Source organism: Bos indicus, chromosome X (assembly GCF_029378745.1).
Source record: "Bos indicus isolate NIAB-ARS_2022 breed Sahiwal x Tharparkar chromosome X, NIAB-ARS_B.indTharparkar_mat_pri_1.0, whole genome shotgun sequence".
Taxonomy (NCBI): domain Eukaryota; kingdom Metazoa; phylum Chordata; class Mammalia; order Artiodactyla; family Bovidae; genus Bos; species Bos indicus.
This window is the reverse complement of record NC_091789.1, coordinates 64602463-64614369: the sequence shown is the minus strand read 5'-3', so window position 1 is coordinate 64614369 and position 11907 is coordinate 64602463. Positions and strand designations below refer to the sequence as shown.

Below are 11907 nucleotides of genomic sequence, written 5' to 3'. Positions count from 1 at the left end.
GAACTGTTCTCCTCCCCCCAAAAGAAAAAGTTAAAGGGATAAAGAGAAATTTAACAGAGTCCTGGGGAAGAAACTCTTCTAAGTTTATAGCTCCATACAGAACATAAAGGCAGGACTTCAGGATCTTGTAAATCAAAAGTGATTATTTATAAAGAGATTCATTTTCTGATGTTCTTCAGCCCAGCCAGGGAGGCCACAGGGATGACAGGAATGCCAAAAGAGATTAATTGCTCTCTAGTCGCCAGCTTTTCTCTTTGCTCATACCATTAGTTGAGACCCAAGAAAAGCAAAAAAAGAAAAACAAAAAACCAAAACCTAAGAGCCGTTTTCTTGCCAGCTTGAGTTATGAGGCAATGCTACTGTTCACCAAATCACCCAACCATTGTACAAGAAAAACAATCCCGTTGGTTCTTGCATAGGGAGACCCGAAAACCACGGCTTCAAAAATCCCCCCTGAGAGCCATATGTGATTATGATAAATTAGATTTCAGTGGTTTAAAAAAAATCTTTCTCCTTTGGAGACTTGGGGAATAAGCTTATTAAAGAAGGCTCGGGAAGAACCTCACTGGGGTGAGTCGCTGTGTTAAAGCTGTTCATGGAAATGATTTGCTTCAAGGGAACCTGGTAACTCTAAGAGGACAGAGCTGGACATTCTGAGTGATTGAAGGAGGGCAGAAACTCCCAGAAGGGATATGGTCGTCAGAACCCAGGTCTTTTGAAGGCTATGAACATGTCCCAGGAAAATTTAGTCGTTGTTTAAGGAGCAGGAAGGAGGTAGAGAGGCAAATCGGTGCTGCAAATCCTGGCTGATACCATAAATTATTCTCTATGACCAGTTCTGCTTTGTTACATACTCTTAATTTGAAACCATGGATTTTAAATTATCTGGCCAACTTCATAATATTTAAAGTAAGAGTGGTGGCATTCACATCGTGGCCCAAAGACAATTCAGTTCTCCAGAATGATCATCTTGTATTCCATCCAGCTCTCTATACTCAATATTTAGTTGGACCTGCTGAAAAGATTGTTGAACTCACTTTCCCATCCAATGTTAATCCCAGACTAAAATATGGTGTTTCTTGAGTTATTTAAATATTTTCAAATCCCGCTTTGGAAGAGTTTTGCCAGCTCTAAAGTCGATGGAAATGACCTGTGGCTGGATATAATCGATAGCAAACCTTCTGTGTTCTAAGCCTCAAAAAGCTTTCCACTCCTGAAACTGGAAATGCATTCTCCTATTTTTAGGAATGGTAGGTGCTTTTGGGGTGGTCTTTTGCGTGGTGATGCAATGTGAACATATTACCTACTTAAGTTTGCCCAATATTCCTTAAATGGTCCATTTAAAATTTCCATTTCACAGGGGACTTCATGTGAGAGGAATATGTCTGAAACCATTCAGGTGCTTACATCACATCCATTTGCTAATCACATCTGTCTTTTCAACATAAGTAACCAAACTGAAAATCCTTATAGATCTCATAAGAGACACAGGCAAAACACTGATCAATGCTTGCCCCATCCCTGAAGGATTAAAAATAATGGTAGTCTTGAAGCTAAGATCAGTTGACTTTGGTTTCAGAAATTGTTTGGGTCACTGCCTATTATTTTTATCTTGTTTGCCAAAATGGCCATTTTGCAAACCCCAGTTTCCCTTTTCTCCCAAAGAAAATCTCTTGAGAAGTCAACTTTAATTCCCTTAGAAATGAGGATTTCAAAATTTATTTTTTCTTTCCTATGACTTGCCTGTAAGGATTTAGCCTTAGCGTTGGATAGGAATGTATGTTCGTCCACTTAAATTTTCCCCCACAGTCTTTGCAAGGCAGGAGAGGCAAGTTCTCTTTCTTTGCAGGAAAACAGTGCTTACTACACATGTAAATTCCCCCAGCCCTTCCCCCCCCCAGTAGGTTAGAAGCCTGAGATAAGAGGTCTCCATCAGTTCCAGTAGATCTGTTCTTTTTGTCTGCTTTCTTCCCAACAGCTTGAGTACAGGGGGCCCTGAAAGTTTCAAGTTGCCTTTTGCACTGGCTGGAATGAGAAAAAAGTGGAAGATGGGCTGCATGGGAGGCATGAGATACATCTTTTCCTTGTTGCTGTTCTTTCTTTTCCTAGAAGGAAGCAGAACAGAGCAAGTAAAACATAAGTGTCTTGAGTTTAAAAAAAAAAAAAACAAGATACTTTCTTGTCATTTCTTTGAGAAGGTGCTTATAATCTGAAGAGATTGCGAGTTAGCCCAAATGTGGCCCTGCCACGAATCTAAGAAAGTAAATGTTACTGGTTTATGTGTGAGTTGATAAAAGGAGAGCTTTGAATCAGGCCAATGAATTTGGGGCTGTTTTTCTGATTATCATGTAGTTTTCATCTCATAGAACACATGACACATTAGTTATTTTCCATTTCCTATTCTGAACTGTACAAATTTCATTCCATTTTACGTAATTCTAGAAATATCTGACAGATGAGCTGGATTTTTTCCCAAATTTCAGACTCTTCAGCAAAGGATTTCACTTTATGAAAAAGAATAACACAGAAAAGAAAAAGAAAAAAAAAAAAAAGTAAAGCAGGCTCTGCCTATTCTCTTCTGCTGAAAATGAAGAAGGAAAAAACCTAACTCACACGAACTGGATTGAGATGAAAAACCCTTTGAGGAAATTGAGATTCCTGGGACCGTGACAAATTGGATGCCATTGTTGAACAGAACGTCCCTGCAAAGCCAGGGAATATTTCTAGAAAAACAGCGATCCGTGTCATGGGCTGACACTTTGGAGAAAGCCGAGTGGCAGGAAAGGGGGGTATTAAAAACCCTCCTTGCGGCCACATTTGGGAGACTTATGAGTAACCATTGACATCTCTGCCCTTTTAGGAGCTGTCTGCCTGCCTTTGCCCACTGTGAGCCTCACACTTCTTTGGGCCATTCGCAGCCACCTCCAAGGTGGACCCTGGCTCTGCATTTAAGGAAAAGCCCTCTCTCTAGTTCCCCCTTTTTGGCTGCATCAAAAGAAGCACAATGTGGAACTGGTCCAAGACGGGGCATTCTCTGCTCCACTGAACTTATTCATGAGAAGGAAGTGTGTAAGTATGCCTGGTAGAACTGAAACAGCATCTGAAGCCCATCACTTCAACACTATCCCCTTTATCAGCTTAAGTTAAATATATTGGGCATGAGGCTCTCTGTTAGGGAAACAGTGCCGAATCTTTCCATTTTACCTGTCTTTCTGCTTCCACTATGGTTTTCATAGTAAAGTGAGTCTCCTTCCTGAAGAAATGGGGCTTTTGATTAGGCTTTTAACATGAGTGATCCATTGTAATCTCGTATGATTGAGACACAAAAAAAGAAGTTTGAGCAGGGCACAGTAGGAGCAAGAGAGCTTAAAATCAGCCTCTTCTCTTGTAGTCCTCAGTCCGACCCATTTTCCTGAATACTCTCTAAGCACATTGGGAGTGATGATGGGTGGGGGATGCAGATACAAAGGAAATTAAACAACCAGTCCTTGGCCTTGAGGAACTCATATAGTGAGACAAAACATCAGTGCCTTAAATGGCATGAGAATGGTTATGAGGCAACAAATCAGCAAGTTCAAAAACTAATATAGTACAGCACAAATTGAATGCATGTGGTAATGTGTGGCTACCTAGGTGGCAGGATGGAGCTAGACATTTTGGGCCCTGAAGGCAACATTTCAGAAAGGGCCAAGTTTTCTTTGTTAACACTGAAATAAACATCCCCAGCAATTCAGGGCTAGTTGGATGATATTAACACTTGTGAAGAAAGAAAAAAAAAAAGAGTTAACTTCCAGGGATAATTATTTTTGTTTTCATTCTCCTTTGTTCTCTTTTCATGATATATGATATGGTTTTGGCAAGCACAATTGCTCTGAGCATCAGTTTCCTCATCTATAGACTGGCGATAACAGCCAGAGAGCAGCGGGTTGAAAGTCAGGAAATCCTAACTGGAAGGTCAAATCTATCTAGCGCGGCCTTCCATACATCAGGTCTCCCGCTCCCTCCTCCATCAGTTTCTTCTGTGACAGGAAGAGGTTGATTAGAATGGTCCAGAAGTTCCTCGCCAACTCCAACACTTGAGGCCATGGACAGATCATTCGGCTTGTTGTGAGAGTTTAAAAAGTAATGATGATGCATAGGAAAGTACTCTGTAAACCATAAAGTGGCATGTTGACGTTAAGAGTATCAAATATAAGGCAGTTCCACCTTGAAAAAATCCTGCAGCTCTCCTTTAAATTTAGGAGCTCAAAATATAAATGGGTACTGTCTGTCAAGGCACCGCTTTCAGGCCCTTAGAGAATTCTGATAATTTGTACCTCTTGCTCATGGAATAAACTCAAATCTGGACTAGTCCATCTCGGGTTCACCAAGGGGTCAGCAGTGATATTGCGATTTCACGGATGGGTTCTTGGTGAACCACTCCCAAGTTTTCTTCAAGACACCTAACAGTTACCAGAGACCCTTTCCCTGGGTCTTAGGAACTCTCTTGGTGAACGAAAGCAGATTTCTAAGTCGTCCCTTGTCCCTCCACAGACACACACTCATCGCCATCCTGCCTTGAAGGGCACCAACGTTTTGTCACTTTACTAGCCGCGATGTGGATTTGAGATACACCCCAAAATGATCAGCAGCCTGCTATACGGCATCATTTTCAAGGCCAATTCATCCCGCGTCCCGCGCGCCGGCTGGGGACCAGACCAGGTGCACGCAGAGCGGTCGTGGTGCCGGAAGAGAGGGCGCTGAGGGCTTCCAGCAGGGAAGTCGGAGGGCAGCCGGGGTCATCAGGCCGTGAGCAAGCGGCGGGGAGCTCCTAGGCGCCTCCAGCGCGGAGCGGGAGGAGGGGCCGGAGGAGACGTGCGGTCCCTTTAAGACCCCAACGCTCGCTTAGCCAGAGGTTCGGGGGCGGGGGGCGCTACGTGATGGGAAAGTCGCCCGCTAAGCCTCACACTTTCTCCCGATTTCTTAACTTTCGGGTCGGGGGATAGGGGAGAAAGCGGCGGTGTCCGGGAGGCGAGAGGGTGCGGGCTTGCAGCTGCTGCGTGGTCGCGGACTTCCCGCCCGCGCCGAGCCGCCGGCCTCACGGGCCGAGTAGGGGGCGGGCGGCGGGCGGGTAGGTGGCCCCGGGCCGCCGCACCCGCGCCTTGGCTCTGCCCCAGGGAGCCGGGCGAGCTGCTGTTCCCTCGTGGTGTGAGGGCGGTGATGTTTTTCCTCCCCCCCACTTCTGAGTCCTCCTCCCCCCTCGCACGCACTCTAGCTCTCGCCACAACCTGCGAATCCCAGACCTCGGGAGCGCCCCGGAGAGCTCGGAGCGCCTGCACGCGTGGACCACGGAGGCCGGTGGCCAGGTCAGTGAGAGGTGCCCGGCGCCTGCTTTCCCTCTCTTCCTTTCCAGCGTTTGCACAGGTGGGCCGTTTTCCCCCAGGGCACCCCAACCTCCCCGAACCTGCCACCTCAGCCGGCTCCCTGCTCCAGCTGCCCGCGGCCCGGCTGGAGGTGGGGCCCAGGGCGCTGCACCAAGGTAGGTCGGTGGGTGGGGAGGGGGGTCGGCTCCCTCCGGATTTGAACTCGCCACTCCCGCTTGGCCTGCGTAGTTCCAGGCTCTGGAGCTGCGGGGAGGCCCCTTGGGTAGCCATCTAACAGGTTCTGAAGTCACCTTAGTGATTGCTTGTGTCCCGAGTCTTTTTTGCTTGCTTGCTGAAGTGCCCTGGACCAGAAAATGGTTCCGACGTACTCAAGTTAAGGAAACAGAGCAGAAGGGGCTGGAGGCGCCTCTGTCCTCCTTGTGGACATCTGCCTCATTTTCTGGCCCGGACCACTGGGGTCAGAGTTGGACCCTCTAAGCTCAGGGTGCAACGCAGTATTGCCAGAATTCAGGGCCTGGAAAGCCTGCCTTCTAGTTCCTGTCGGTCCTGCCACTATATGAGAATGGGCAGTTGAGTTCTCTGGGCTCCAGGATGCTCATTTTGAAGGTGGAGTTGTTGTGGGGAATCAAAAGGAAATGTTAGATAGCACGGTGTTTTGCAAACCAAACTCCAGTCGTTTGTCCATCATAGCAGCGACGGAGGCATCTCAACTCAGACCAGAGACACCCTGGCCAGAAGCTGCCATTTTTCAGGGCCAGCCCACTGCCAGTGAATGGAGCTTTTCTTGTTGGGTGGTAGACTGGGGAGAGGATTTTAGCTGAGGGACTCTGGCCTGCGACTCCAGTGTCTTCTTACTGTTTGTCCAAAAGAGAATTGTTACCCTGGGGGCTGTCCCACAGACAATAGTGCATGTAAGATTACAAGGGTAGTGAAGCCTCTAGGAAGGATTAAAGGAACACTGTGGGGCATGACGGAGAAGGCAATGGCACCCCACTCCAGTACTCTTGCCTGGAAAATCCCATGGATGGAGGAGCCTGGCGGACTACAGTCCATGGGGTCGCTAAGAGTCGGACACGACTGAGCGACTTCACTTTGACTTTTCACTTTCCTGCATTGGAGAAGGAAATGGCAACCCACTCCAGTGTTCTTGCCAGGAGAATCCCAGGGACGGGGGAGCCTGGTGGGCTGCCGTCTCTGGGGTCTCACAGAGTCGGACACGACTGAAGCGACTTAGCAGCAGCAGCAGCAGTGGGGCATTAAGAGCTGGTTGACCTGCCCATCCTTTAGCCTTCCTTTGGGAATGTCTCTGATTCTATTCTACCCAGGAGACCTCTTCTGAGAACAGACAGAGCCTTGGCACTTGGCCGCCCAGATCCCTTGCAGTCACAGCCAGGCAAGGAGCCTTTGGTCCCTTGGCTCGTTGCAAATGAACTTGGTGAATGCTTGTTTCACGAAGACACCTTAATGGGTACATTTCTTTAGGATCTTACGTGTTTCTTAGACTCCTGTAAAGCCCACTCACCCTCCCCAGCTCCGCAGCATTGGTCTCAGAATTTTTTGTTTTCTTTGTTGTTTTCTTGTTGGGGCCTGGCTTTCCCCCAGATATGTCAATGGCTACATTTCTAAGTAACCTGTAAAAGAGCCAGCGCAAGTTCCATGGCACAACGGCCTGTGTGAAGCAGAGAGTTAGTGCCGAAATAACACCAGTTAACTGGATCAAAGTATAATTTGAAAAATTAAGGACAGTTTGGCTCTTTGCAAGTGTAAGAATTGGCACATTTGCTGAGCAATGCTCACTCGTGTTTATTGTTGCAGCCCCAACAAATGTCTTGAACTGTTCTCCTCCCCCCAAAAGAAAAAGTTAAAGGGATAAAGAGAAATTTAACAGAGACCTGGGGAGGGAACTCTTCTAAGTTTATAGCTCCATACAGAACATAAAGGCAGGACTTCAGGATCTTGTAAATCAAAAGTGATTATTTATAAAGAGATTCATTTTCTGATGTTCTTCAGCCCAGCCAGGGAGGCCACAGGGATGACAGGAATGCCAAAAGAGATTAATTGCTCTCTAGTCGCCAACTTTTCTCTTTGCTCATACCATTAGTTGAGACCCAAGAAAAGCAAAAAAAGAAAAAACAAAAACCAAAACCTAAGAGCCGTTTTCTTGCCAGCTTGAGTTATGAGGCAATGCTACAGTTCACCAAATCACCCAACCATTGTACAAGAAAAACAATCCCGTTGGTTCTTGCATGGGGAGACCTGAAAACCACAGCTTCAAAAATGCCTCCTGAGAGCCATATGTGATTATGATAAATTAGATTTCAGTGGTTTAAAAAAAAATCTTTCTCCTTTGGAGACTTGGGGGATAAGCTTATTAAAGAAGGCTCGGGAAGAACCTCACTGGGGTGAGTCGCTGTGTTAAAGCTGTTCATGGAAATGATTTGCTTCAAGGGAACCTGGTAACTTTAAGAGGACAGAGCTGGACATTCTGAGTGATTGAAGGAGGGCAGAAACTCCCAGAAGGGATATGGTCATCAGAACCCAGGTCTTTTGAAGGCTATGAACATGTCCCAGGAAAATTTAGTCGTTGTTTAAGGAGCAGGAAGGAGGTAGAGAGGCAAACCGGTGCTGCAAATCCTGGCTGATACCATAAATTATTCTCTATGACCAGTTCTGCTTTGGTTACATACTCTTAATTTGAAACCATGGATTTTAAATTATCTGGCCAACTTCATAATATTTAAAGTAAGAGTGGTGGTATTCACATCGTGGCCCAAGGACAATTCAGTTCTCCAGAATGATCATCTTGTATTCCATCCAGCTCTCTATACTCAATATTTAGGTTGGACCTGCTGAAAAGATTGTTGAACTCACTTCCCATCCAATGTTAATCCCAGACTAAAATATGGTGTTTCTTGAATTATTTAAATATTTTCAAATCCCGCTTTGGAAGAGTTTTACCAGCTGTAAAGTCGATGGAAATGACCTGTGGCTGGATATAATCGATAGCAAACCTTCTGTGTTCTAAGCCTCAAAAAGCTTTCCACTCCTGAGACTGGAAATGCAGTTCTCCTATTTTTAGGAATGGTAGGTGCTTTTGGGGTGGTCTTTTGCGTGGTGATGCAATGTGAACATATTACCTACTTAAGTTTGCCCAATATTCCTTAAATGGTCCATTTAAAATTTCCATTTCACAGGGGACTTCATGTGAGAGGAATATGTCTGAACCATTCAGGTGCTTACATCACATCCATTTGCTAATCACATCTGTCTTTTCCAACATAAGTAGCCAAACTGAAAATCCTTGTAGATCTCATAAGAGACACAGGCGAAACACTGATCAATGCTTGCCCCATCCCTGAAGGATTAAAAATAATGGTAGTCTTGAAGCTAAGATCAGTTGACTTTGGTTTCAGAAATTGTTTGGGTCACTGCCTATTATTTTTATCTTGTTTGCCAAAATGGCCATTTTGCAAACCCCAGTTTCCCTTTTCTCCCAAAGAAAATCTCTTGAGAAGTCAACTTTAATTCCCTTAGAAATGAGGATTTCAAAATTTATTTTTTCTTTCCTATGACTTGCCTGTAAGGATTTAGCCTTAGCGTTGGATAGGAATGTATGTTCGTCCACTTAAATTTTCCCCCACAGTCTTTGCAAGGCAGGAGAGGCAAGTTCTCTTTCTTTGCAGGAAAACAGTGCTTATTACACATGTAAATTCCCCCAACCCTTCCCGCCCCCCAGTAGGTTAGAAGCCTGAGATAAGAGGTCTCCATCAGTTCCAGTAGATCTGTTCTTTTTGTCTGCTTTCTTCCCAACAGCTTGAGTACACGGGGCCCTGAAAGTTTCAAGTTGCCTTTTGCACTGGCTGGAATGAGAAAAAAGTGGAAGATGGGCTGCATGGGAGGCATGAGATACATCTTTTCCTTGTTGCTGTTCTTTCTTTTCCTAGAAGGAAGCAGAACAGAGCAAGTAAAACATAAGTGTCTTGAGTTTAAAAAAAAAACAAGATACTTTTTTGTCATTTCTTTGAGAAGGTGCTTATAATCTGAAGAGATTGCGAGTTAGCCCAAATGTGGCCCTGCCACGAATCTAAGAAAGTAAATGTTACTGGTTTATGTGTGAGTTGATAAAAGAAGGAGAACTTTGAATCAGGCCAATGAATTTGGGGCTGTTTTTCTGATTATCATGTAGTTTTCATCTCATAGAACATATGACACATTAGTTATTTTCCATTTCCTGTTCTGAACTGTACAAATTTCATTCCATTTTACGTAATTCTAGAAATATCTGACAGATGAGCTGGATTTTTCCCCAAATTTCAGACTCTTCAGCAAAGGATTTCACTTTATGAAAAAGAATAACACAGAAAAGAAAAAGAAAAAAAAAAAAGTAAAGCAGGCTCTGCCTATTCTCTTCTGCTGAAAAATGAAGAAGGAAAAAACCTTCACACGAACTGGATTGAGATGAAAAACCCTTTGAGGAAATTGAGATTCCAGGGACCGTGAGCAAATTGGATGCCATTTGTTGAACAGAACGTCCCTGCAAAGCCAGGGAATATTTCTAGAAAATCAGCGATCCGTATCATGGGCTGACACTTTGGAGAAAGCCGAGTGGCAGGAAAGGGGGGTAATTAACCCTCCTTGTGGCCACATTTGGGAGACTTATGAGTAACCATTGACATCTCTGCCCTTGTTAGGAGCTGTCTGCCTGCCTTCGCCCACTGTGAGCCTCACCTTCTTTGGGCCATTTGCAGCCACCTCCAAGGTGGACCCTGGCTCTGCATTTGAAGGAAAAGCCTTCTCTCTAGTTCCCCTTTTTGGCTGCATCAAAAGAAGCACAATGTGGAACTGGTCCAAGACGGGGCATTCTCTGCTCCACTGAACTTATTCATGAGAAGGAAGTGTGTAAGTATGCCTGGTAGGAACTGAAACAGCATCTGAAACCCATCACTTCAACACATATCCCCTTTATCAGCTTAAGTTAAATATATTGGGCATGAGGCTCTCTGTTAGGGAGAACAGTGCCGAATCTGTTCCACTGTTACCTGTCTTTCTGCTTCACTATGGTTTTCATAGTAAAGTGAGTCTCCTTCCTGGGAGAAATGGGGCTTTTGATTAGGCTTTTAAACATGAGTGATCCATTGTAATCTCGTATGATTGAGACACAAAAAAGGAAGTTTGAGCAGGGCACAGTAGGAGCAAGAGAGCTTAAATCAGCCTCTTCTCTTGTAGTCCTCAACCGACCTTCTTCTGCTTGAATACGTAATCCACCTCAGAACCCTCGTCTTCCAGAAGTTTGCCTTGATTTAAGTGGATGTGAGAGAAAAGTCCAGTCCATTCTCAGCTAAGCTCACAAGCAGCTGGACTTAAAACTCCTTTGTTTCTTAGGGAGAAACTTCCCTTATGGCCTTGTGGCAGCATGGGGAAGCTTGCAACTCTTAGGAGACAATCTTCTCTGGGAAGCCTTCCATATTAATGAAGAATTGAGTAATATTGTCCATAGAAATAGACAATTAGAGCTTAATTGACAAACCAAAGAAAAAATGTGATTGAAAACTGATTGACAGACCCCAAACTATCACTCTCTAACATTTCCTACTGCCTGTGAGTCTGTCCCAAGCCCTTTGGATATTCAATTGGTGTCAAAATGATTGTGTAACAGATGGCCTAAGGGACCAGTTCTGGGCTAGTGTTTCCAGCTTATAGTCAGATAATGAGGCTTAGGTCATCGTCATTCCCTAAATGAGCCCTCAGCATCATTCTTTGGGGCCTGACCCAAGCTAACTGTCTCAAAGATATGTGCAAAGTTATCTCCACTAAAAGGAGACTCTAAAAGTCTATGCCTTAGGTATGTTGCCTCGGCACACATACACACTCACACACCCATACACTGCACACACACATACACTGCATGCACCGAAATTTATATTGCAGCTCTACAAGACATTAGAAACACTAGGAAACGGTTGCATAAATGATCCTTGTAATGCATTCTCATGCTACCAAACACTCCTTATTGCAAATGATAGCCCTGGAAAATGCTTATATTAGCTTATTTTGAAATTTCTTAAATTGTGAAATGAATACTACTCACTGAACAAAATGATGTGAAAGTATCTGAACTTCATAAAGAACCTGTTTCTCTCAACTCCCATTCCTGCACCTCAGGGATGACTGTTACTATTAATAATAGTAATAGTTTTCTGTTTCTTCCATGCTGTTTTCTCTCTGTGTTATCAAAACATACATATCTATAGGGATTTTTTCTTTTATAAAAATTGGATATTATATATATATATATATATTTTTTTTTTTTCCTTATAACTTGCTTTATTCAGCAGTGTGTCCAGGACATCCTTCCATGTCAGAACATTTCAGTGTAACAGTACCATGTTCATTCTAATGCCTACATAGTACCCGGTTATATGAGTGTGCCATGGATTGTTTAGATAGTCCCTCTTTGTAGATATTTAGATTGTTTCCAGTTTTGTTATTACTATAAGTAAGGCATTAGTGAATGCCTGAAAGCACTTAAGCAAGTGTTTGTGAG

General features: G+C 44.3%; 1 long non-coding RNA gene across 1 annotated transcript in view; it reads right to left on the bottom strand.

Moving 5' to 3' along the window:
- Window positions 1-8883: 8883 nt before the first annotated feature.
- The window catches only part of LOC139180866 (uncharacterized), a 59315-nt gene continuing 56291 nt past the window's right edge, over window positions 8884-11907 (bottom strand). Inside the window, exon 2 of the long non-coding RNA XR_011565085.1 lies at window positions 8884-9303. This is a non-coding gene — a long non-coding RNA (uncharacterized lncRNA). The remainder of the gene's footprint in view (window positions 9304-11907) is intronic.